The 24,525-nt window shown below is 44.2% G+C and overlaps 1 long non-coding RNA gene across 5 annotated transcripts in view; it reads left to right on the plus strand.

The window, feature by feature from the left end:
* Window positions 1-24,525, plus strand: part of LOC129666363 (uncharacterized) — a 137,607-nt gene that overhangs the window by 99,853 nt on the left and 13,229 nt on the right. For 4 of the 5 annotated variants that reach the window (XR_008718561.1, XR_008718565.1, XR_008718563.1 and 1 more), the window contains 3 exons: window positions 12,386-12,469; window positions 13,151-13,232; window positions 14,659-14,728. This is a non-coding gene — a long non-coding RNA (uncharacterized LOC129666363). Of the gene's footprint in view, window positions 1-12,385; window positions 12,470-13,150; window positions 13,233-14,658; window positions 14,729-24,525 lie in introns of those variants that run through there. The other variant, XR_008718564.1, reaches the window with a different exon arrangement.

Raw genomic sequence — 24,525 nt, forward strand, 5'->3', positions numbered from 1 at the left:
GTTCGACAAAGCAGAGAAGCTCAGCTATGGCAGCTTGAAAGGGGGAAGGGGAGGGGATGCCAGAGGAGGGGGCCAGGGTCCCAATATACCACAAAGGGACAAGTAAGACTGGAAGATGTCTCACCAGACTCCATCTCATACAGTTTCTCCCACTCCCAAGAGTACCACAAGGTTTAAACATACAGGTTGTGTGTGTGTCCCCAAATCAGAGCAACTGAACTGCTTGTGAAATGACTTGTTGCCCTGGGTCCTGGGATGGTGGCTGCAGCCATGCCCTATTTGCTAAGGCTGGAAGCCTACGGCAACAGGGAGGCGGTACTTTACTAACCAGGCAACAAGGCAGAGAGGAATGCTTTTATGGAGTCTGTAATGGTCTGAAGGAATAATTCCACTAGGGAAGAGAAATGTCAGATCTTTTGTTAGGAAGCAGGCAGGGTTTGATTTGGACCTAAAGGACTGAAAGGGTTGCAATAAAGACACATCAGAAGGGCAAGACATGCTCGTATATGTCTGTAATCCCAGTGCTCTGGAGGCTAAGTCAGAAGCATTGCAAGTTTGAGGTCAGCCTGGGATCTCTAGCAAGACTTTGTCTCAACACACACACACACACACACACACACACACACACACACACACGAAGGTGGAACCTTTAAGGTAGAAGGAATAGTTCAAGATGCCTTTATTTACACTGGAGTTCAGTTATTACCAAGAGTCCAGACAGTTTTCTGGTCTTATTTCAGATGGTTTCTTTCTTTCTGGACCAGGAACATGAAGATTCTAGAAGGCATCTTCCCCTCGGGCAGGGAGACAGCCGGAGTAGAAATGCAGCTCTCAACACAAACCTAAGTGAAAACATGAATATCATTTGCAAATCAATTCAGACCTCTTCCTCCTCTGCAGGTTCTTAATGTGAAGTGGGGCTGGAAGGAAGTGACATTTTCCTAACCACAGCCTTGACTTGTTCCTCTGCCAGAAATCACTAATTGAACCTTATGTACCTCACATGAGCTGAGCCCTCCACAGAGAGCATCCAGGCATTCCAGGCAGCCCCTGCCAATCACTCAGTTCTATGATACCACATAAGTTCTATTTGCTATATTCCGTTTGAAGTCTTGAAACTTTACGACTGCCTTAAATACCGAGTAGCGTTTTTATGAAAACCGCAATACCAAGAGCAGAGAGTTTAAAGAAAAATAAGATCTAGTGATGCAAAAATGCTAAAATACAAATGGAAGCTGTGGTTGGGGCATTGAGATCGGCATAGAGATGTTTCAGTTGCTCCAACCTTCCTGAGATTTAATTGCATAAGTATTAGTTTCTTATGTATTAGGCAGTAGAGGGCTCGGGGTTTAGTCCTCAGTACTGTGTGTGCTTGTGCATGCATGCATGGGTGTGTGTGTGTATGTGTGTGTGTGTGTGTGTGTGTGTGTGTGTGTGTGCACATACATACTTGTATTTAGAAGAGTAACCATTGGCTTATAATTGTCAGTGCTTCTCATCTGGCTTACATCCATGTCTCTGACTTGCTCTTGATGTAGATTTCTGGACTTCATTTATATTAAAGAATTTCTGATCTTGAAGCCTAGAAATGGGCATGCTCAGTAGACACTCTCTTTGATCCTCCTAGAAATATGTCCTACACTGGATCTTCTATAGTATTCACTTTTGTCCTTTTTTGAATGGCTGGCACAGAGCACAACATTCATTTCTTGAGGGTGAGCTCCCGTGATAGATAATATTGATTGTCAGCTTGACAGGACTTAGAATCACTATGGAAACATGACTCGTATATATATTAACTATATATATATATGGGTATTTCCAGAAAGGTTTGATTCATCAGAGAAGAGTCATTTTGGATGTGGGAGGCACCATCCCTTGGTCTCCGGTCCTGGACTGAGTAATAAGGAAACAGAGAGCTTTCATCTCCCCCTGCTTCCTCAATGTGGATGCAATATGAGCATCTGCTTCCTGGTCCTGTTGTCACGGTGAGCTAACGGTGCCCTCGAACTGTGAGCCAAAATAAGCCCTCCTTCCTGTAAGTTGCCTTTGTCAGGTGTTTGTCACAGCATCAAGAAAAGCAAAAACAGTTTCCGTGAGGTTGGAGACAAAGTCACCGTCTCCAAAGGGCTGGCCTTTAGCAAGCGTGAGCCGCACTCGCATAGATCATTGCTTAGAATGTATCTGAATCACTATGTATTTGTGTTGTCGTTTCTGTTTGGCTTTCAGAAGACTACAGAAGGAGGCAAACTTATTCTTTCCCTGGTGGTTAAGACGGAATGATTTGTCTGTATTTCATGGATGGCAGGGGCCAAATTGCTGTACTCAGACTTGGTGGATGGCAAAAGGGCTAACGGGGGACACACATTGTACTCCGCTTGGCTGCTGGGTGAGACAGCAATCTCGTGCTGGCAAGAGCGACATGCGGTGGAGGCAGTCTACGCTGATACGGTCCCAAATACCTCCCGTTAAGCACCACCTCCCAATGCTAACACTTTGTTAAATTAAGATCCCACACAAGTGCGAGTGGGGACAAAAAGATAGCCACAGTGCTGGCCATTTGATCAATGCACTGGACTTCCGGAAAGTTGTAGTCATGGAAATTAGTACTACCTGTTATATATTTATCCTGTGCTGGTCATGTCAATGCGGTCATATAACACTGTTTAGTGAAGTTCTTAAAGGAGTCCTGTGAACAAGTTATCACTCTTTCGAGAAAAGGAAATGTGGGCCCAGAAACGCTTAGTAACTTGTCTAAATAGCAAAATATATGAATGCAAGCCTCGGACCCAGGCTGTCTGTCTCCAAAGTACTTCTTACTTCTGTTTCTAAGAAATATGCTGTTGGGTGAGATTTGCTGGAACCCAAATCGAGAAGCATCAGCATTGCAAACATCAAATCAAAACCAAGAAGGCCTCTTACTAAATACAGTAACAGTAATAGTGGTTTCAAACTCCAGTGTTCCCATGGGCTTGAAGGATATCCAGGTTGATTCCCAGGCCTATTATCTGCCTACTTTTATAGAAACAAGCATGCTAAACTTGATTAACCATGAGCCCCAAATGACTCCCGTAGCCATTGTCATTCAAGGAGGGAACAAAGCAACCAACCTGACCCATGCGTGCATGGCTTTATGAGGAAGAGCTCAGCTGCTCAGTCAGTGTGTGCCTTTGAAGGACACATGTGAATGAACCTGTGTGGTTGCCTCAGGCAGACTGACCATCCAGTGGGTAAAGCGTTCGCTGGTGTTACCCTGGTGACAGTCTGACTGGATGAAGCTGAAGGGACTTGGTTCAGCATGCAGCCCTACTTCTTATTTCCTCATGAGACGTGGCTCAACTCAAGCACACTTAGCCAGCAAGTGAGTTGACAGTAAAGCTTTGCAGTTCATGGTATGAGGGTAATAATAGAACCTACCCATAGAGTCACCACGAAGGTACTTAGAAGAGATAACACATATGATGTACTTTGATGTTTTCTTGGTGTAGAGAACCATTGTTCTAGAGCTCAGATCTGCTTTTCACCATGCTGTTCCCCTAGATGCCCTCTTAGAAGGAACAGATTTAACCATCCCTGCCCTTTCTGGAATATCAGTCTGCACAGAAGCGAGCAGAGCAGTGGAATCACATGAATGGTGGAGTCTAACTGGGACCAGGCTGTATCCACAAAGAGCGTTTGTGACTACTGCCCGCTGGAGCCCAACCCTCTTGACTCCTAACGCGCTCCTCTTTCCTTATGCCATGCTACGTGACACGTGGGTGGAGACAAGTACCTTTGCAGTGTTATGAATGCCAGCGTGGTGACAGACGCCTGAAAACACATGGGGGACAGCATCCCAGTATACCTGAGTCTACTGGCGTAACTTTCTTATTAAGCATTTATCAACGCCACCATGTGCCAGGAGCTTCCCTTGCTGCTGGGATGAGTATGAAAGTGATGAGGATACAGACCGTGCCTTGAAGGAGCACTTATTTGGGCAACAGAGATAGACTGATGCGTCAACAGTTCAAGTGCAAGGCAGATGGCCCGACACAACTGTCCTCTACACATGAAAAGGAAGGGCAAGCACTGAGATTCTCTACTCATTGCCGTGCAGAAAGGGACCAGCTATAAGGCTAGGAGAGGCATCCCTCCCTCCACCCCCCTCCCCCCAAAAAAATCTCTATTTAACCGAGGCTGTGGGACACTTGGCATTAGGGACAGGACTCTGCCTTCTGAGCCGTGCTGGGCATTCAGAGGAAAAGCAGTTTAAGGCTCACCAGGGAAGGGACACCAGCCTCTAGAGCTGCTTCTGACCTCACTGACACAGGCAGGTTGTTGTCCTGCTCGCTCCCCAGTGCTGTTCTTTTCAGCAGCAAGAACCCACTACCACACACAGAGAATGGGGGCGCTACCATTCTTCTCCCTCTTCTGTTTTAACAGCAGAGGGTGGGTGGGGGTGGGGGAGATCGTGGGGGAGCAGCTGGGCAATGAGGGGACTTGTAGGTCAGAGCTTGACAAGGGGACTTGGGTCACCCAGTGAAAATATGGACTTGCTCTGTACTGGCAGATTCCCAGTGACGCTCTGTTCCCCACCTGCTCCCTCCCCTCCCCCGGTGCTGCTGTCCCCACATGCACGGAGCAGGGAGGCGATGATGAATTTCCTCCGAACGGCATTACAGACAGTCATAAATAATGCTTTGCTCTTTGGTGACGGCACTTTCCATTAGAGCTGCCTGTGCCGGGCTCTTGCTACCCCCAGTCTTCTGCCGGGGACTTGCAGTAAAATTTATCAGTGAGCTTTCTGCAGCTAATAAATCATCCCCTCCGGGAGCCATCTGGCAGATAAGGCCATGAGAACCCACATGTTCTGCAGATGAGAAGTCAGAGTGAGAGACAAACCTAGCTGGGGAGCCCCAGGCCCTGCTGAGGGGGACTTTCTCTCCACCAGGATGCTGTCAGGATGCTCTTGGCTTCTCTCTCTCCAGATCGAGGGGCAGAGGTGCAGGCTCTAGAAGCTATTCGCACTCATGGAACCACATGGGGCCAGGCCCACAGACTACATCTTTCTTATACTCTACTTCTAAGGTGTACAGAGGGTACAGGGATCTAACATGTATAATGGGGAAGTCTCCAAGCCAAGCTGGTGGTGGGAGGGGCGTGGGTCTCTCTTAGCTTAGACCTCCTCGGAATGTTCTAGAGACTTGGGTGATGCCAACAGAAGATAATCTCCTGGCGATAAAGCTCTTCTTAAGATGAACTGATCTAAAAGCACCTTTAATTCAGGGAAACTTCACACATGTGTCCCACAGCCTGTGAACCATATCTGCTTTGATGCTGTATAGTTCTTCAGGTATGTGCTATTTTCCGTAATAGACACTGGAGGAAGTTCTAAAGGAATTTAGCCTGGGAAAGTAGAGATGCATAGATCCTATTCCCATTTCTCTTCTTATTTGTTTACCCACGGTGCTGGAATCGAGCCCAGGACCTTGTACAAAGCTAGACAGCTACTCTAGCATCGAGCTACATCCGTAGCCCACGCTTCAGGTATTTTCATTGTTGTTGGGAAGACTCTCCTAAGCCTTCTTGGGTGACAGCCACACCCGCTGTCCAAGCTAGTCAGAGCGCTTGCAGGATGTGAACCACATCTGGGGCAGATGGAAAAGTGGGCACATCATCTCCAGTCTCACTGCCACAGCCCTCAGTGTCCTCAGGAGCGTGGTAAATCCTCATGCGTGTGTGTGGGTTGAGTCATCCTGAGCAGCATCCGGTAGGGACATGGCTGTCGACACATGGAGAAGATGAGAGTGGAGAGTGGAAGGCTGGACGACAAGATACAGCCTTGTCGTCGCTAGGCTTGCAGGGTATGGGTTAATGTGGTGACCCAGACTTGACAGTGCACACTATAAATGGTCTTGCTCTGGGCATGTATAACCTGGCTACCTGGATGGCATGTGCAGACATTCTGTACAGACGAACAGACCTACTGTTTCTCATGTATAAAATAATATGCAAAGGGATGACACTCTTATTTGGGGGTATAATTTTTCATATCCTAATGCTATCCTAATGTTTTTTAACTTTCGACTTGCCGGTGCCTTTCTAGGTAAATTATTTTTATTTTCTTTAATGTGTCTGGCTGTAAGAGTCTGTGTATAATGTCTGTGCATCACTTGCACGCCTGGTGTCCATGGAGGTCAGAAGAGGACATTGGATGCCCTCCAACTGGAGTTCCAGAGAATTATGAGCTGCCACATGGCTTCTGGGTCCTCTGTAAGAGCTGCTAGTGCTCTTAGCCACTGAGCCATCGCTTTTGAAAGATGGAAAACTGGACAGGACTCCTCCCTTCTCTTCTAAGAGAGCCTCATGCCATCCAAGATGACCTTGCTTAAGGTCTGACTGTGAGGTTGCCAGGAAGCCAGAACCTAAGCTCCCAAAATGCTTTCCTAAGGGGTCACCCTGCAGCAGGCCATCTCTCATGCTGCATCCGATGGCAGTGTACACACTCAGGGAGCAATGAGTGAACTGTCCTGAGGATGCTTAGCTGAGCCATGCATCGAATGTGTCAGTAATTGAAATTCACCAACAAAGATTTGCGTGTCATCTGCGAGTTCACTTTTCAATTAAAATTGCTTTCTTCTTGTGGTTGGAAAGCACTTAACTGTTTTCCTCTTCAAAGCACTTCACAAACACGAATATTCTTTTTTTTTTTTTTTTGTCCTTTGGGTGCTAGAATGGGAGGAGGAGAGTGGAGTCGAGTCGGATACACAAAGGAGAGGCAGCTGTGGGGGTGGGGGCAGAGTGGTGACTGGATAGCAAAATAAAGGCTCTCTTCTTGCAAAGGTCTTGAGAAGTAAGTCCTACCTGGGGGAAAACTGGATCTCGGTTTCCAGGGTAAGCTAAGGGTTAGCGTGCTTCCTAGGCCAGGGGTGGGAAGAGCCATCCTCCGGACAAGCTACAAGAAGCAATAAACAGATGATCATCTCAGGTACTGGGAAGCAGGAGGGCAGATGATCTGAAGCAAGAAGACTTTGTACCAGTCTTTCCTGTGAGTGACATGACCTTAACATGTATGCTGGCCTACAGCTTCTGGGACATGAGAGGAAGCTGTGATTCAGGGATGGCTGGAGGAGTGAGGGCAAGACAGGGAGCAGAGATTCCTTGGCTTTTTAGCCTTGAGCTAGAATTTAAGTTTCCTAATCCACAATTTCTAAAACCATCCAAAGGCTCATCCATCCATCCATCCATCCATCCATCCATCCATCCACCCATCCATCCACCCATCCATCCATCCACCCATCCACCACTAACTGGGCAGAGAAGGGCAGCTGCTATGTTTGCATGCCCTCAAAACTCATTTGCTGAATCCCAGCCCCAGTGTAATAGGGTTAGGAAGTGGTGCTTTGGTAAGGTGAGTGGCATCTCATGAAAGAACCTCTTGGGCATTCTCTTGTGTGTGCACACTGGCACTCAAGGACTCAGAGAAGTCACCATCGGTGTCACACTGGAGTCTGCTGACACCTTGATGGGACTTCCCATCTCCAGAACTATGACTACGCAATTTATGTTGCTTATAAATTGTCCAGCCTAAGGTATATTGTTATAGCACTCTGAACGCTCTAAAAGCAAATACATGTTGGTCTGCCAGAGTCCCCAGGGAGGAGCCATGTCTTCATTTGCTTCCTGTGTTCAGCACAATGCTGGCTGTATAGGAAGATTCTAAGAAACTCTGTTGAGTGGAAATTGGTTAATGGAGATGAGTGAGCAGAAGAACATTTGCAGGTTGTGATGGCATATTTTGGTTCTCAGTGTTTTTGCTTGTGAAAGCAGGATATGAGGCCCATGGTGGCGGGAAGCCCTGGGTATAGAATAGCCCTGGCCAAGGTCCTTGGGGAGTCTGGGGCCCCAGTGGCTTTTCCAGCTGGAGACTCTTAGGTGTCTCGATGGGCAGTGCTTCCTAAGCCTGCCCCCCTTTTCCACCTTTCCTTACCCAACATGTCTGGTGAAAGTCTACATGAGGTTGGTCACTTGATGGACCCAGAGCCAGGCTAGAGGACTTGGATCCGGTGGAAAATCAGCAGTTGGTTTGAGCTACTGCAGCGGGTACACAGTGGGTACACAGCTTTGGGCAGAGCAGGGCCCCCACGTGCAGCTAGTGAGAATCCTTTCTGTCTGGTTTCTTTCAAGTGGAGATAATCCCTTCTACCTGGCCAGACAGCTGAACTGTTTTCATTTTTTTTTTAATTTGGTAATAAATCTGCCAACCCTGCAGGGCTCGAGCCGAGAGCCTTGCTTGCTGCATCTACACAGAAGTCTCATAAAATGGCATAAAACGAAAAAAGAAAAATGCATATTTCATACATTGTCTGCTCTGAGTTATGGCGATCCTCTGTTTGTCCCTGATACAAATGTCTGATCTTCCCAATGAGTTCAAGCACCCTCTGCCAAACTGGAGGGACTGACGCATTTCTGTCTCCCTCTCCCTGTCCCTTCTTCCTTGCACCCATTTTGCCTGAGAGGAAGCAGGGCCGGCTGCTAAGTGTGTTACACTGGTTTGGTGCTTTCTGGGGGGAAATAAACCACCTCAGCAAAAATGACTCTACTTCATACCCATGAACGACGTTCAGGTGTCTGCTCTCACTCCGGCTGCAGTTCCCCCTCCTTCTATGCAAATGTGTGTAGAATACACTGACACGAATATCCCGTCACTGAACTTGTGTTTATCATAGGTGATTTCCTACTACATGATCAGATCGTCAACAATATTAGTTTGGTTGATATTCAGTTCAACAAAGCAACTGTTCACGTTCATCTGCCTCTGTTCCTCTCCATGTCAGCCCAAAGGGTCAACAACAAGAACAACAAAAAATACTGATTGTTCCTACCCTTAGCCTTTCTGCCATACCATTCTTCTGCATTGAACCTTGCCCACTCTGTATTTTGCCCAGCTCAGTCCTGCCTACTTTCAAGGTTCACTTTCTCCTTCAAGACTTTGTGGATTGTACTATCCCATAATAGCTATTTTCCCCCTTAATTTGGGATTATAGCTCCCAGCATCCTTTTCTTGGCCGTCAGTCATGCACTGCTTTTTAATGGCTATTGTTAATTATTTTTATGTAACCATTCTGCTTTGGCCTTCACCCCTCCTTCCCTTCCTCCTCTTCCTTCTCATTTTGTACTGTGACAGGCTTTAAAATGGAGCCCAGAATGGCCTAGTGCGTACCGTGAGGCTGAGATTGCCTTGAATTTACAGTGATTCACTTTCTTCAGCTTGCCTGCCAGAATTCCAGGTGTGTGCCACCAGGCTGGCTGTGGCATTTTTTAACTTCTTTTACTAGGCCATAATGTCTTAAAGGTGTCTTCCTTCCCATTGCCAAACACACAGCTTTTAGTGTTTAGCAAACAGTAGGTGCTTAGTGACTGTCGAAACAATGGCATTGGTGTGAGTATGGCTGTGGTGGTGGGGCCTGATCTTTCTAGGTCTGAGTAGTCAGAGAAACAGTTCACATTTCTAAGGCAAGGGAGAACACTTGACCTGGGGCATTGGGCACTGAGGTGTTTCCTCTCACTTGGCTGATTCAGGAGCCTAACTAGCTATTGTGTGCCAGAAACTGCCTAGAAGCGTGTTGATAGACCCTGGATTTCCTGCCACACTAGGCTGGCTCACTGCACCCCTCTGTTGGCCCCTCCTTCATACCCCGTGTATCCCTCGGGCTCCCGTACACAGGCTGTATTTAAATTGGAGCAGGGACTTAGTGAGTTGGTGTTCTCCCACATGTGTGGGACGAAACCACAGGCTGCTCTCTTCCTCTGCCTCTGCTCCGTGTTTCCCACCTGAAGGCCACTTTATGGACTGTTTTGATTTGTGGCCACGGTTTGTAGCTGCCACTGATTTCTTTGTTGTTGTTGTTCTTGCTGCTGCTGCTACCGTTTCCTTGCAGCTCGATTTTTAGCTGAGTGTTTGGGTAGTAAATATGGTTTACACCAACTCTGCTGGAAATAATGGCATTTATGTGCTGAAGTTATTTCCAAAACCTGTGATATGTGTATACAAATAGATCCACGGCAGGGCCCTGAGACTGGGAAGAACACGAACTCAATAAAGCCTTTGAGATGGAGTATAAACAGGTGTCTTCGACAAGGACTAAGCCAGGCAGATAGGGTACACACTACCTCCTACCCTTCATGTTGGCTCTAAAATGGAGCCCTACCGTCAGCACTATGCTTAGTGCTGAGGAGGGTGCAGGCATCTTTGCAGTCATAGTTACCCACTCAGTGCTCACTTGGATTCTTTTGAGCACCTCACATTAAACTTCTTGCATTTCTATTCGTTCACCCTCAGTGGTATTAAACCTTAATTGCTCTGGATCCTGGTAGAGAAAAAAAAAAAAATGTGCCAAGAAACTATAGGATTAGCTTATAAAACTACCAGCTTTCTTTGCTTTCAAAATGGCTGTCGGTCTGGTATCTTTGGCATGTTGGGTGGCCCCCGGGCATGGTATACACAGTCCCAGGCACTCCACGCTGCTCGCCTCCTCCTAATCAAGAGCAAAGGGAATCCAGGTTGCCGTAGGTTGCGTGGCTGTCCTCTGAAGTTGGCGAGCACTGGCATTCAGAGAGAGATTGTTTACTGCTGAATCTGTCCCGCCCGTGGAACAAATACTCCTCTCCATGTCTGACAGTTGTCCAGAAGTGGAGCCCAAGCCTTGAGCCCAGATGAACATCTTACTGGCCAAGGGTTAAGAGTGATAACAAAGGTGTCTCAGCTCCGTGCTGAAAGTGCTGTGACAAAGGCTTAGGAAGGGTGTTCCGATTGCTCTCCGACTTGTAAATGCCAAGCAGAAATCTTGTTGCCGTTCCTAAATGCCACATTCCGTCGTGTTTATCGCCCCCCTCCCCCTAACGGGGAAAGATGGTGAATGGACTAATAATTCAGGAGCTGGGAACATGTTTATTTGATTTTTAGAGCTTTAGCAAATACAGTGTGTACAGAACCCAGTGCCAACAGCATGCATAATTCCTCCAGGAATATAGGCCTGATAGAAACACAAAGCTCGCACGCTTCAAAACTGTAACCAATATTTACACATCTGAGTGACTAATTCTCCACTCTGAGCGGGAGAACAATGGGCATAATAGTCAGGTACATTAATGCAGAACGTGCTCATCTGGTGACTTGGATATTTGACACACAAATAAACTTGGGAGGGCGGCACGGGTAGGGCCAACCCTGGAAGCCTTTTATCTACCTGTGTAACCATACACCAAACAGCAGGTTGCAAGCCCGCTCAGAAAATGCTGACCCAATGCCGTTCTGGTACTTCATGTGCAGGATTGGCAGATGATTTGCAGCCCTGCAGGAGTTCTGTAGCTGACCTCATTAGCAGAGCGTTTCCTGGCTTGTTAGCATCATATTTGTATAATTTACAGCACCTTCGTTTTTATGGAATGTGTTTCTTGCAGAGTGTAATGGCAGCAATATATTTAACCTATTGCATTTAGGCATGCTTTTGCTGGAGGCAGCCTGTAGATATAAAGGGCATTTCTTCCTCTCTTGCATGGGCTTTTCTCATTTTGGGCATGTGGGCTGCTGTGTGTGTGTGTGTGTGTGTGTGTGTGTGTGTGTGTGTGTGTAGGTGTGTACCAGTTTATGAGTGTATACACACACAGACACACAGACACACACACACACACACACACACACACGCCGATATGACTCTTCTAAGGACAGAGACCACTTCCAAGGACTGCTGGCTTCCTTGTGACGAGGTGTGGCTTTGGATGGGGTGAACCTCCCTGGCTTCTCTCCCCTACTTTGAGAAGATGAATTCTCAAAGGGGAAAAAGGAGCCGGGCAGTTTAGACCCTGGAGGCGGTTTCTTTTAGGTAGGAGGGAGCAGTGGTAAGTGAAGCCCTCCAGGATGTTGGCACATTGAGGTTTTTAAGATTTCTGAGTGACATCTTCACAAAGTGATAAAATGGAAAATGAAGAAGTTATATTACCCCTCCAGGGACAGATCCTGCCTTAAATAAATGTATACCTTAGAAAAATGTAGAGTTTATGATAGTGATATAGGACTTATTTCCCTCTCTATGCCACGCAGAAAAGGCGGAAATGGCCAGCACAAGCTATTTGAAAAGGGACGACATATGAAGATGAAGATGTGTGTCCTAGTTTGTTTTGTGTATGTGTGTCGGCTTGACAGAAGCTAGATTTATCAGGGAAGAGGAACTTCAACGGAGGAAAGGCCTCCATTGGGATGCCTGTAGCCAAGTGTGGAGAACATTTTCTTGACTGATGTTTGATGTGGGAGGACCCAGGTGGTCACTGGGCAGGTCCTGGGGTGTTTAAGACAACAAACTGAGGAAGCCGGGGAAGCAAACCAGTAAGCAGCATTCCTCCACAGGTATCTGCTTCAGTTCCAGCCTCCATACTCCTGCCTTGGGTTCCTGCCCCAACTTCCTTCTTTGCCGGACTGTCATGTGGAAGTGTAAGTCAAATAAATTCTTTCTTCCCCAAGTTGCTTTTGGTCATGGTGTCTTAGCAGCAGAAAGTATCAGCAGCAACTGATACAGGGTGTAAGAGAAACATTGGTACCAGAATCAGGATCTCTGATACCAGTGACTGCTGCCATGAGCCAGGACTTCAAACCAGCCTCCATACTCCTCTGAGAGTTTGAAGCCACCCTGGTATGGAAAGCGAGTCTAGGACAGGCAAGGCTATACAGAGGAATCCAAAGAAAACGTGGGTGAGAATGTAAATAGCTAAGCTTTCTTTCTTCCCACAAGTACTTTGGCCTCCAGGAGCTCAGCTCATGTGTTGGGTATGAATAAGAATGGCCCCCCTAGGTTTACATATTTGAATGCTTCATCACTAGGCAATGGCACTACTTGAGAAGATTAGGAGGTGTGGCCTTGTTGGAGAATGGGTGTTACAAGGATTGGGGCTTTGAGGTTTTAAAAGTCTAAGCCAGGCCCAGTGGCTCTTTCTCTCCCTGATGCCTGCAGATCTGGATGTAGAACTCTCAGCTCTTTCCCAGTACCATATCTGCCTATGTGCTGTCATGTTTTCTGCCATGATGATAACTGACTAAACCTCTGAACTGTAAGCAAGTCCCCAATTAAATGTTTTCTGCTGTAAGAGTCACTATAGTCATTGTGTCTCTTCACAGCAATAGAACATTAACTAAAACCCTGCAAGAGCAAGATAAATGGGGCGGACCCACACTTGGTCAAACACAATAGACTGAGAAGGTAAGTGTTCTATCAAAATGGCCCGAAGCTCAGGGCAAGCTTCTTCTAACTGGTGAGTCAGTCTCTAGTCCTTTCTACCTATCTTCTGCCTCCGGGTTCAGAAATTTCAGGAACCTCCCCTGCTCCCAGTATCTTTTCCAATTGCAGTGCCTCTTCTATGGAAATTAGGTTCTAGAACCCCCAAAGACCCCAAATCTATGGACGTTCCAATCCCGTGTGCAAACTGGCATTCTTAGATATTAACACACATCTTCCCGCCCGTTATCCCTTCATTGTTTATACCTGTTCCAATGAAAATGTTCTGTGAACAGTTGTCATATTGTGCGGCTTAGGAACGGTGATAGGGAAGACAGCCCACCTCCAACCCTGTCAGCTCGCAGTTAGTCAGATCCATGGATATAAATCTCATGGGCACTGGGGGCCAACTGTGTGTCTCCACTACAAAATGTGTGTGCACACAGTTTGTGCAGTTGTTCAAAAGTCTAGGTGTATTTATCTGCAAAACTTGAATGTACATATTTGAATTTTAAATATACTGTGTACCTCCTCGTAGTGAAGGTATTGGTTATACAAACAAACAAAAACAAACAAACAAACAAATGCAAGCAAAACCAACCTATCAAGCAGCCAAACAAAGGTGTTGAGTGAAGCGTCCTGTTTCAGCTTCATGCAATCCTAGAACTGTCTATGGAGTAGGGTTAATTCTAGAGCATCAGTGAAAGCTTGCCTTCAGAGAGCTCTCTGCAGAGAGCCTTGGGTGAGGTCTGTATGTAGTTTGGATAAACATATTAGCAGCATAATAAAATGTGGAGTGTTTCATTACCTAACTCCTGCCAATTTGGTTTTCAAATCTGTAAAAGAGAGTTACTCTTTTACACAATTATTAAAGAGCTATGCCAGCCTCAGTCCTGCCTCTTTTCATTGCCTGGAAAACTTCTATTTCTCCTCCAGAGAGCTCTGCCCAAGGCTGGGCTTTGTCAATGAGACATCCTCATTTCTGCTGGCCAGAGGTTTAGTCAGATGAACTCTGTCTTCTCTGTAAAGGCAGAGGCCACCATTGTCATACTCTTCTCTGTGGCCAGTTCCTCCACTTAGATCCAAATCACTTCATTCTTCCTAAATTTTGTATGATCTAGAATCCATGCTATATTCATGAACTCCTTTATCGAATCTCTCCATCTCTTTTAAAAACAAGATTCATTGTTGTTTTAAATTACCTGTATGTGTGTCTGTCTGAGTTGGGTTTGTTCACATACAGCTGTGCCCACGAGGCCAGAAGGAGACATCAGATCTCCTGGTTGTAAACTAAATGATGTAGATGCTGAGAACAAAACCTAGGTCTTCTGCAAGATCTCTCCACCCCCAGAATCTCTCCAGCTTAAAAGACAGGCTAGATATGGACCAACTACTTCTTGTGTTTTTTCAGCCACCCTTTCTGAGAAGCCATGCACTGAAACTGTTCCCCGTGGCCACGCATGAGCTAGCAGACACTGACTGTAACAGGTATGGTCTGTGCTCCCTGTCAGCGAACCCCTCTACTCTAGAGCAACATGCTCTCCCAGGGTTTGCTTACCTTTCCGGCAGTTTCTCAATTTGCTTTGTCAGCTTGAGGTTTGATGACCGGTTCTTTTGTTGAAGTCTTCAGGGTTTTGACAAAGTATCTGAATTTCTACTTGTTTTCTCTCTTTTTCAAACCATTTCGTTGCATTGTCACAGCTTCTGTGGCCTCTATGTCACTTTGCCAAAGAGCCTGCTCTGAGTTTCTGTAACTTCTTACCACACAGCTTCCCTTGGCTACATTGTTAAAAATTAGAAAATACAATGGCTTAGGTGGGACGGGAGCCTATTTCTCTTCCACACTCTGCTCAGCTTCTGGACGTTCCAGGGAGGGTTGGTGCACCTATGGCTTTGTACAGTGACTTTAAGGTTATGCTACAATAATGGAAATAGGATTGCAGTGTGGACACCCACATTCTTCATACGCTCAGAAGACCTAGCATTGACCCAACAGAGCAAGTCCTCTGCAGATTTCAACAGATTATCTCATGCCTCTGGCTTTGGTCCTCTCCAATCCCAACTGCTGTCCCATGACTGCTAACATCAGCTGGGCCGTCCATCAGCTTTGGGGTTCCATACCCACTTCTCTCTGCAGAAGCATGCCTCCTGCTCCATTCCCTTGCTTAGTAAACTTCTGTTTCTCCTTTGGAGAGCTCTGTTCAGGCTGGACTTTGTCAGTGAGACATGCTTTTTTTTTTTTTTTTTTTTGCGCTATTCTTCCTGCTCTGTGCTCCCACATTACCTTGTCCATCTTTACTAACTCCAATCAATAGCCAAATGGTTATGACTATATTGTGTGGCCCAAGAAGGCCAGGGACTTCTTTATTTGATAAATAAAACACACGAGATTATTTGGAGGAAATATGCTAACTTCGAAGACTTCTTTTGCCTCTGGACTCACAAAACAGTGAGTAATGATGTCCTGCTTAGACACAGTGATTATAGCAACAACAGCTTCTGATTATGAAATACTTTGAAATGTGAAATGGGGGTAGAATTAGTAGTAAACTCGAATGACAGGTTAGACCCGATTTCAAGAATGAAAACTTCTGTTTAAGGTTATATGCCTTTATACTTTTAATTATATAACCTAATTTGATCTTTGTAAGACCCTTTCAGAGATGTCAAATAAACTAATACCACTTTACAGGTGTTCAAACTGAGACTCAGTAAAATAACACATCTTCCATTGAATAAACAAAGGAGCCAGAATTGAGTCCAGATCTCTGAGTCCAGAACCAGGACCTTGCTCCTTGTACTAGGCTATGATAGAAAATAAAAAGTACTGGATAGTATGTTAATTGCTTACTGTGAAAGCATAAGGACCTGAGTTCAATCCTGAGAACCCACATGCAAAAAAGTTGGGTCCCCGGTAGGTTACATATGTGGTCTCTGTGTCCTATGAGAAGATGGAGGGCAGAGAGAGGACAGGCCCCCGGAAGCTCAAAGGCCAGCATGCTTGCCAAATCACAGCAAACAACAAAGATACATCTCAGATAAATTGGAATATGATGACTGACAGCTGAGGTTGTCATCTGACCTTGACCCATGTATTGTGACATGCATACACACAAACCCACATCAAATACGCACATGCACACACACAGAGAGAGAGAGAGAGAGAGAGAGAGAGAATAAGAAGCACAATTCTGCTAATTCTGAGTTTGTGTTTAGTCTAGGCAGTCATTTGGTAATTATTTGTTAAATGTCTAAATGCATGAATAGAAATACCAACAGGTCTGACAATGTTACTAAGATTTTACAGACACCTATAAGTCAACAATTATGAGATAATAAGCAGAAAAAAAAACTATGTTGTATGGTGTCGGAGAAGGGTGGAATCTGGCCAACAGATTAGATATTCGCTTTTAAGTGACTTCAGCAATCACTTTAAATAACTGTGTGGGTGTGGGAGGTTTGTATACACTCCTCGAGAATCCTGAACCCACTAATGACAGGGTTGACAAAGGAAGCTTTATTATAACTTGGGACTTGATTGACACGCAAGATCTAAAATGTGTGAGCAATACCCAGCCTGACTCTCGTGTGCATGAAAAGGAATAGAGGACTCTATTGCCCTGTTGCTGGTAGGACAGTGCCATAGATACTTGTGTGTTCAAATTTTGTTCTCTCCTCTAGTCCACGTGGGCATTTAAATGTGTCCTAAAATGAAGAGGGTACCGGTAGTCATTTACCAACCCTGCCTCTATAGAACAACTAGGATGATTTTCTCTGGTCTTGTGGACTTCATTCCAGACACGGCTTCCTTCAAGGGAACGCCTTAACTCTGCAACAGGAAGAATTACCTCTAGATCTGTAGTTCCGTTGATCCTGGGAAGGAAAAAGTGTTGATATGAGGACAAAGAGCAACCTTGGGTATCATTATTCAGGGACTGTCCTTTGTTTTTGAGACAGCCTTTGTCACTTGCCTGGACCTTGCATTCTAGTCTAAGCCAGCTGGTCAGTGAACCCCAGGATCTACTGGTCTGCATCTAACCAGTTGTCATTACAAATGTGTGCCACCCAATCTGGCCTTTTAATGTGGCTTCTAAAGAATTGAACTCCAGGTCTGAATGTTTGCATGGCAAGCAGTTTACCAAATGAGCCTCTCCTGACTATAAATCCTGCCTTTTAAATATTTGCTTAATTTCTGGGTTGACTCATGAGATACAAAACCCTAGCATCGGGCTTGGACACAATAGGTGTTCAATAATTAGTGATGATTATGAAGAGAATGCAGCCAACAGGGAAGAAAAGATTTAGGTTTAAATTTGAAATCCAGCCCTTCCAGTTATATGACAAAATAGCACCCTAATCGAAGATTAGCAAGTTATCTAAACATTCTAATCTGGAATTTTTTTTTTTTTTAATCTGTAAAAGCAGTGATGAGCAGGGTTCTCTACAAGTGATTTTATTTCTTATTAGCACTGCAATTTTGAATGATCAGCAGTATAAGTGAGCTAACTAAGGCTCATACATGGTAAATAATTTGTCTTTGGAGGTATTATTTACCTAGTATCCATCAATGTTAAGACAAATTCAAGCCTGTATGACTGGAATCTGGTTATTTTCTACTTCATGACACTGGGTATGTGAAGTAGAGGTGAGAGAAATGGATGATGGTGAGGATTAGAGTCAGAGCATACAGCACATGTCCAGCACACGGAATTGTAGATATTATTATTAAGTATGTTTAGAATGGTTTATTTATTCATCTTAATTAGTATTGGAAGAGTTTTAACATGTGATACCCATTATGAGCTCCGGTTGGAAATTTCCTAGTTGGCAAATAGTAGAAAATCAATAAATGCCTGTTGACATGTCAAAGATTTTGCAATTGATACCCATTAAAGGCCTGATGTCATCTGTTTTCTAACTAGATGCTGTCCTTTCACACTCCTATCACAAGCATGCCATTGGCTTCTGAAAGCTCTGGAGAATTTTCTATGTTAACTAATTTTGAGAACTTTATAAGTTATGTTTTGATTGCATTTATCCCCTCTTCCATCTCCTTCCAGATCTATTCTCCACTTCATACTCAATTAACTTTGTATTTTCATGAAAAAAGAACCATCCCTCCCCAAAAAGAACTTCCCATAGAGTCCTGTTAGAGCTGCTTATATACTCTTGGGTATGTGGTCATTCATTGGAGCATGTTAGCTGTACCAGTGACCACACCCTTAAAGAAAGCTAACTCTTCTTCCCTGGTGGCTTTCAGTTACCAATAGTTCTTCAGCTACAGGTTATACTTCCTGCTCACTTTCCACCTCCATGCTGGAATTTGATGTGGCTTAATTTTGTATATTCTGCTCTGAGTTTGCAGGCAAAACTACACTGCTGTGCTCAGAAAACAATGTTGCCTTGTACTTATTTATCGCCTCTGGCTCTTAAAGTCTTGTTGCTTCTTCTGCCATGATTCCCCAGTCTTGGGAGAAATGGCAAACGATAGGGATATCCAATTTAAGACTGAACACTTTACAATCCTTTCCATACCCCAATCCGTTGTGGGTCTCTGTGTTAACCACTGTCTGTTTCCCAAAGAAGCTTTTCTGATGAGGTCTGAAAGACGCACTAGTTTATGGGTATAATGATAAGCCATTAAGAGCCAGTTTAGTACTATACCTTAGTAGCAGAGGACTAGTTGTAGGTTCTCTCCTAGGGCCTACGATCTATCTAGCTATAGGTTATCTATAGGCCTCCATAACTGTGCAAGGTATAAGTTGTACTTTGTGGACTAGACATTAAATTTAATCAAAGAGTGGTTGGTAACTCCCATGCCCGTGGTGTCACTATTGCGTCAATGAGCATATTTTGTTAGATTGATTCTTATGATTCTATGACTCTTATAACTCATAGAGCTCATATCTAGATAAGAATTTTTAACTTTAACTTTTAAATATTTATTTGTATACCTTAGCTTAAAAGTATAAATAGTTTAAGGGGAAAAAGTCAAGTTGGAAGAGGCAAAGTAGTCAATGAGTAATAGTGAAATAATGTGATAATGAAATAATGAGGATCAGTAAATCTTTTGAGTATGTTTTTGTCTAAATAGAAAAATGCTTGATGGCTGGCTAAGATTGGCAACTACTTTTCTCATCCAGGAACACGCATAACACCTTCCAGCACTACGCAAGCTAGCCAGTGCGGATGAAGCTTCCAGGTCAGTTTGAGTTCTCCATGTTGAGTGGCTTAAGTATGTTCAGCAACATGGTCTTGCTGAATCAAGACCATCAATCTAAAAGATAACCAAGAATAATGACAATCACCAGCAACAGCTGAGGATCATTGTCCAACAACTCCCATAGGAGTAATCCATAGGCCATTTCCATTTCCTGGAGATTGTGAAAAGAGTAGAGACTTTTATAATAATGTTGTAGGGTAAGTAGTTGAGAAGTATCAAGCTCTCCTTATGATATGGAGAGGTAGACTCATATCATACGAACGTTCTATAAACAACAACCATAAGCTCTAGAGAAAATTTAAAAAAAATTAAATACACAAGTACTTACATCTTGATTTTGTAAGATTCCTCAGATAAAAAGAAGAAGACTGGGTAACTTTTTCTGGTTATTATGACTACATCTGAAGTTAGCATCACATTGGGGTAGCAAGCTCCAATGCCCACAGGAAACCTGTGGAACTTCTGGCTTGAAGAGCCAGGTAACAGAGCTTTGGGCAACTATAGCTGCTAAATATAAAACCTGTTCAAATCTTTGGCCAACTTCAGGATCCAATGCGCGTGGGGCAGCATCCAAGCGGCTCAGCTAAAGATAGAACAACTGAGACTTAAAGGGCTGCCCATGAGGTAGTTTGTCATCTGAGTCCAACCAGACTGTCCACCATTACAGCAATAATGGCTCAGTAATCTTCAGAGACTCAAACAGAATTCAGAGGAACCGCAACATGATACTCACAACATCTAGAACATAATCCAAAAATTTTAACACAGAGAGATCTGGAGGAAATGCAGTCCATAATGACTGTCTGTTTAGTCCAAATCCTAAATACGCACTCACTAAGATGAGAGAAAGTATGACTCAAATAAACGGAGACAACATAAAATCTTTGTGGAGATACAACCCACTAAATAAAACTACAGAACAGAATATTACACGCAAAAATGCAGTGGCTGTTTAAGAAGTGTGGCTACGGCATAGGAAGATTCAGTGAAGTTACAGAGCAAGGTAAGAGTCTCTAGGTAGGCCCAAGAACAGAAAAGAACAAACAAACTAATGAACAGGCTCTTAAGCACTGTGAGGCAAAGTCAAAATGTCTAGCACATTCTTAGTGTTGCAAAAGTGGATCAGAAAAAAGAAATAATAAGCAAAAGTGTGCTGTAAAAATGACAAAAATCACATGAATAGAAATATAAAATCTTGAAAATGACAAGCAGGAATCAATCCTCAGAGATTTTCCAAATTTGATAAATGATCGAAGTTAACACATTTAAGAATCTTAGTGAATCCAAAGCAAGATATCTATGTAGAAAATCATGCTGTGGAGCCTCACAGCCTAACTGTCCACAGAGAAATGGAGAGAACTCTTGAAAATCTTGAGAGAAAAGACATATTACGTGTAAAACAATAATTCACTGGAGGCCAGACAATGATGGAAGCCCGTCCCCAAACGTATGCTGTGTGTAAGCAAACAAGAGACCTGTTCACTCAGATTACATCCAGTGTGGATATTCATTCAGAAACAAAGGCAGCACAGAGACCCTTTTGGATGAAGCAAGATTGTTTGAACTCAGAAAAACCTGAAAGTCTCCTAAAGGTTCGTACGCTGAAGGCGTGGCCTCCAGTGTTTGAGTACTGATTGCTGCTTGAACCATTAAAATGTGGGGCCTAGTGGGAGGAAGTTAGGTCCCTGGCAGGTGTGTGGCTTTGGAGGGTACACTGAGATATTCCTGTATCTGTCTTTGCTTTTCTGCTACCATGAGGTGAACAGACTGCATCCAACATTCACACCCACCATGACATACTGTGTGCCATCTCAGGCCTAAAGCAATGGGGTCGTGCTGCCACTCCCACAGAGTGATATCTCTGAAACCATGAGCCAAGGCAAAAACCTACTTTTAAATTCATTCATCTCAGGTATAAATGGAATTTTAACACACCCACACTACAAAAGATGTTACAGAATCCCTTAGATTCAACAGTGATGCCACCATATGGGAAAGTAGATCTTCAGGAAGGAAGAACTTCAAAATGGTAAACAGCTGGTATAAACAGAAAACAGCATATTTTATTTTTTAAAATGCGCATCCCACTTTTATAAATTATAGCCATGTCTTATAGTGTTTATGCTATAGTAAATGTATCTGGGTGGTAGACTCAACATTTGCAATGGAGGGAGGTGGTTCAGGGGCCTAAATGGTGGCCATGATTTTTAACTTTTACATAAAGAGTATAATAATAGTTCTCAGAAGACATTTTAGTGTCTACAGAAGAGAGCTTATGTGGAAGTTACTTATGATGATTTCATTGCAAATCAGATTGATTAATTGCTTCTGTGCGACTTTGTAAAGATAAAAGAAGTGCAATGAAAACAGCCAATAGGAAAAGGGGTGAAAGGCCCGCTATTGGCTCAAGACAGCTGAAGACCAAGTTCTCGACACAGAGGAGACTTGCTTGCTTCAGAGGGGCAAAGGGCAGGTAATAAGAGACAAAGACAGGAGATAGAGGATGAAGGAGATGGGGAAAGGGACAATGGAGGGAGGGAAAGGATATGTGCCCAGAGGGATAAAGAGGAGACAGACATGGGCCAGCGGCAAATGACAGTTTATGAAGGCACAAGGAGAAAACCATGTTAGGCTGAGTTGGTTTGTTTTGTTTGGGCATGTTAGTTAGGTGAGCCAAAAGGGTTTGATTGCTGGACTTCAATACTTTGATAATTGGACCTTGGCAGTCAGCCTCAGGAGGAAGAAGTGGCCAAATAAGGGAATACACCTTGGTGGCCAGCTTTACGAATGTAATATAACACTTATATTTTAGCAAGACAGAGGGAATGGAGAAGAAGGGTAAAAGGTAACATTTGCCATGGTTGGGCCGGCTAGAGCCCCTCAGGAGAGTCTAGTCTTTCTCTGGCTTTCTCTGCCTGGGTGTCACCTAGACTCTAGTTCTTGGTGGGAAAGTGAAGAATACTTTAATTTACTTATTCAGATATGCTTCTATCTAGTAAATATTTATTGGATTTGAGGTATTATATTAGCTATTGAGGATGTAAATACAATAGGGCATAGTTTTTCCCCTCAAAGAGATCTGTCCTTCTTACTCATGAATTTATGCACTCTACACTGGTGGAACCTTTCATCTTGTTGTTTGATCTGTTCAGGGGAAAGAAACAGTGTGCTTCTCAAAATACTCACCTTTCTAGAATCAGATAATGGTACCAGGTTGTGATGGTGATAGTGTCACCTTGACTGGATTTGGAGTCTCCTAAGGAGGCAAGCCATGGTACAATCATGAGGGATGACGTGATTAGGTTAGCCTATGGCTATATTAGGTTCATTGATGTGGGAAGAACTACCCTAAAAGCGGGAGGCCTTATTCTCTGGTCTTGGGTCCTTGACTGCATCTACTGGATAAAGCTAGCTGAGCATGAACGTTCATCTCTCTCTGCTCCCTGACAGAACATGTAATGCAAACTGCCACAAACTGCTGCTACCAGAGCTTCCCCAACCATGAGTCAAAAGAAGGCTCCTCCTTTATGTTGTTTCCCTCAGGCGAAACAGCTAAGGCATGGGTACCCAAGCAGACTAAGTGTGGGAAGTGTGATGGTCTCTGATTTCATTTCATTCTATGATGTGAAAAGCCCCATGGGATAGGAAGGTTGTGTAGCTGAAGATTACACCCTTGACAAAGAGGGAGAATACTGGGTTATTTGCCTTCCTGCTTGGCGTTTACTTAACTGTGTGGCTTTAAGCAAGTCATTAACCTTCCTGAGCCTTAGTTCATCATATGGAACACTGGGTCATGGTCTCTGCCAATGCTCTCAAAGGAAATAAACCAAACTCTGTTTCCTGATTCTATTTAGTGCTCTGTTTAGAAGTAGGTGGTTGAACCCTACGTTTCCAAGTTGAGTCTTAGGTAAAATGAGTGATGACATTTGTCCAAAATCTTTGTTCTTGGTTAGGTTTTGTTTTCCTGAGTGGTAAAAATTGGCAGAGTGGAATAACTATGTTTAAGTCATATCTCTGTTTCTAGAGCTGTGTGGCTTTGGACGTGGTGTCTCAGTTTCCTCACCTGATCTGGGGTGAGATAATACTGAGATGGCATGACAGGTGTGACCAGATGTCACTCTCGCTTCTTTTCTGTGGTACAAGCACATTTATGTGACTATCCCAGCCAGTTTACAAATAGTTCTCATTGTGCCCTAGAGAAACACCTACCCTTCCATGGACAAATTTATGTATTTCCTCTTAGAAGACATGATGTAGATAAGCTGAAGATGAAGGAGCCACGAGGTGGAAGGATGCTGGGCCTTAATCGCTGCTTGACAGAGAATTGTGCTGCTCATTAGGGGCGCTGCTTTGGAATTAGTAGAAGTGTCAAATAAATGAATGTGGCATTGTGTTAACATGCATTTAGTGTTTTCATTTAGAGCACTAGCCAGTTAATTTAGGAACACAAGTTATGCAGAGTGTCTGGCATAGGTCAGTTGTCACTTACTAGGATTGAAGAAGTAAAAGTGCTCTTCTACTTTTAAACAGTGTTCTTTAAAATCAGATCTGATGGCTACATTGCCCTTGCCAAGGCTGTATTTCTGTCACACATTCCTGTGATTCTCATTTCTCCCGTAGATGAGGCAGAGGTAGTAATATAACTTCTCAGATCCCCCAAAGGCACTGAGAAGTAAGAAAGAAGTAACTGAGCAAGAAGGTGAAAGAACTTGGTTAAGAGTTTCCAGAAGTAACAGATGATGGCTTAGCCAGGCAGGGGGAACTAAGTTCAACTATGAGGCCTTTCTTGAAATCAGAGAAGGGTTTTAAGCCATGATTAGACAAGGAGGCTGGGACATTTGTTTGTGAGAAACTGTTTCTGTTAGAGCCCTTCTGTCATGAGTACTATTTAGACATTCTGTGAAGATGAGCTTTTGACTGTGAAGGACTGCTTAAGTACAGCCTTGGGACTGGAGGATGTGAGGATGTACGGCAGCAAATATCCAAACTCAGCATTCCTTAGGTACAAGAGTTCAGGGAATAGACAGTGTTTCCTCAGCATTGCTGCCCCTACAT

Source organism: Psammomys obesus, unplaced genomic scaffold (genome assembly GCF_907164565.1).
Source record: "Psammomys obesus unplaced genomic scaffold, mPsaObe1.curated_primary_1811, whole genome shotgun sequence".
NCBI lineage: Eukaryota > Metazoa > Chordata > Mammalia > Rodentia > Muridae > Psammomys > Psammomys obesus.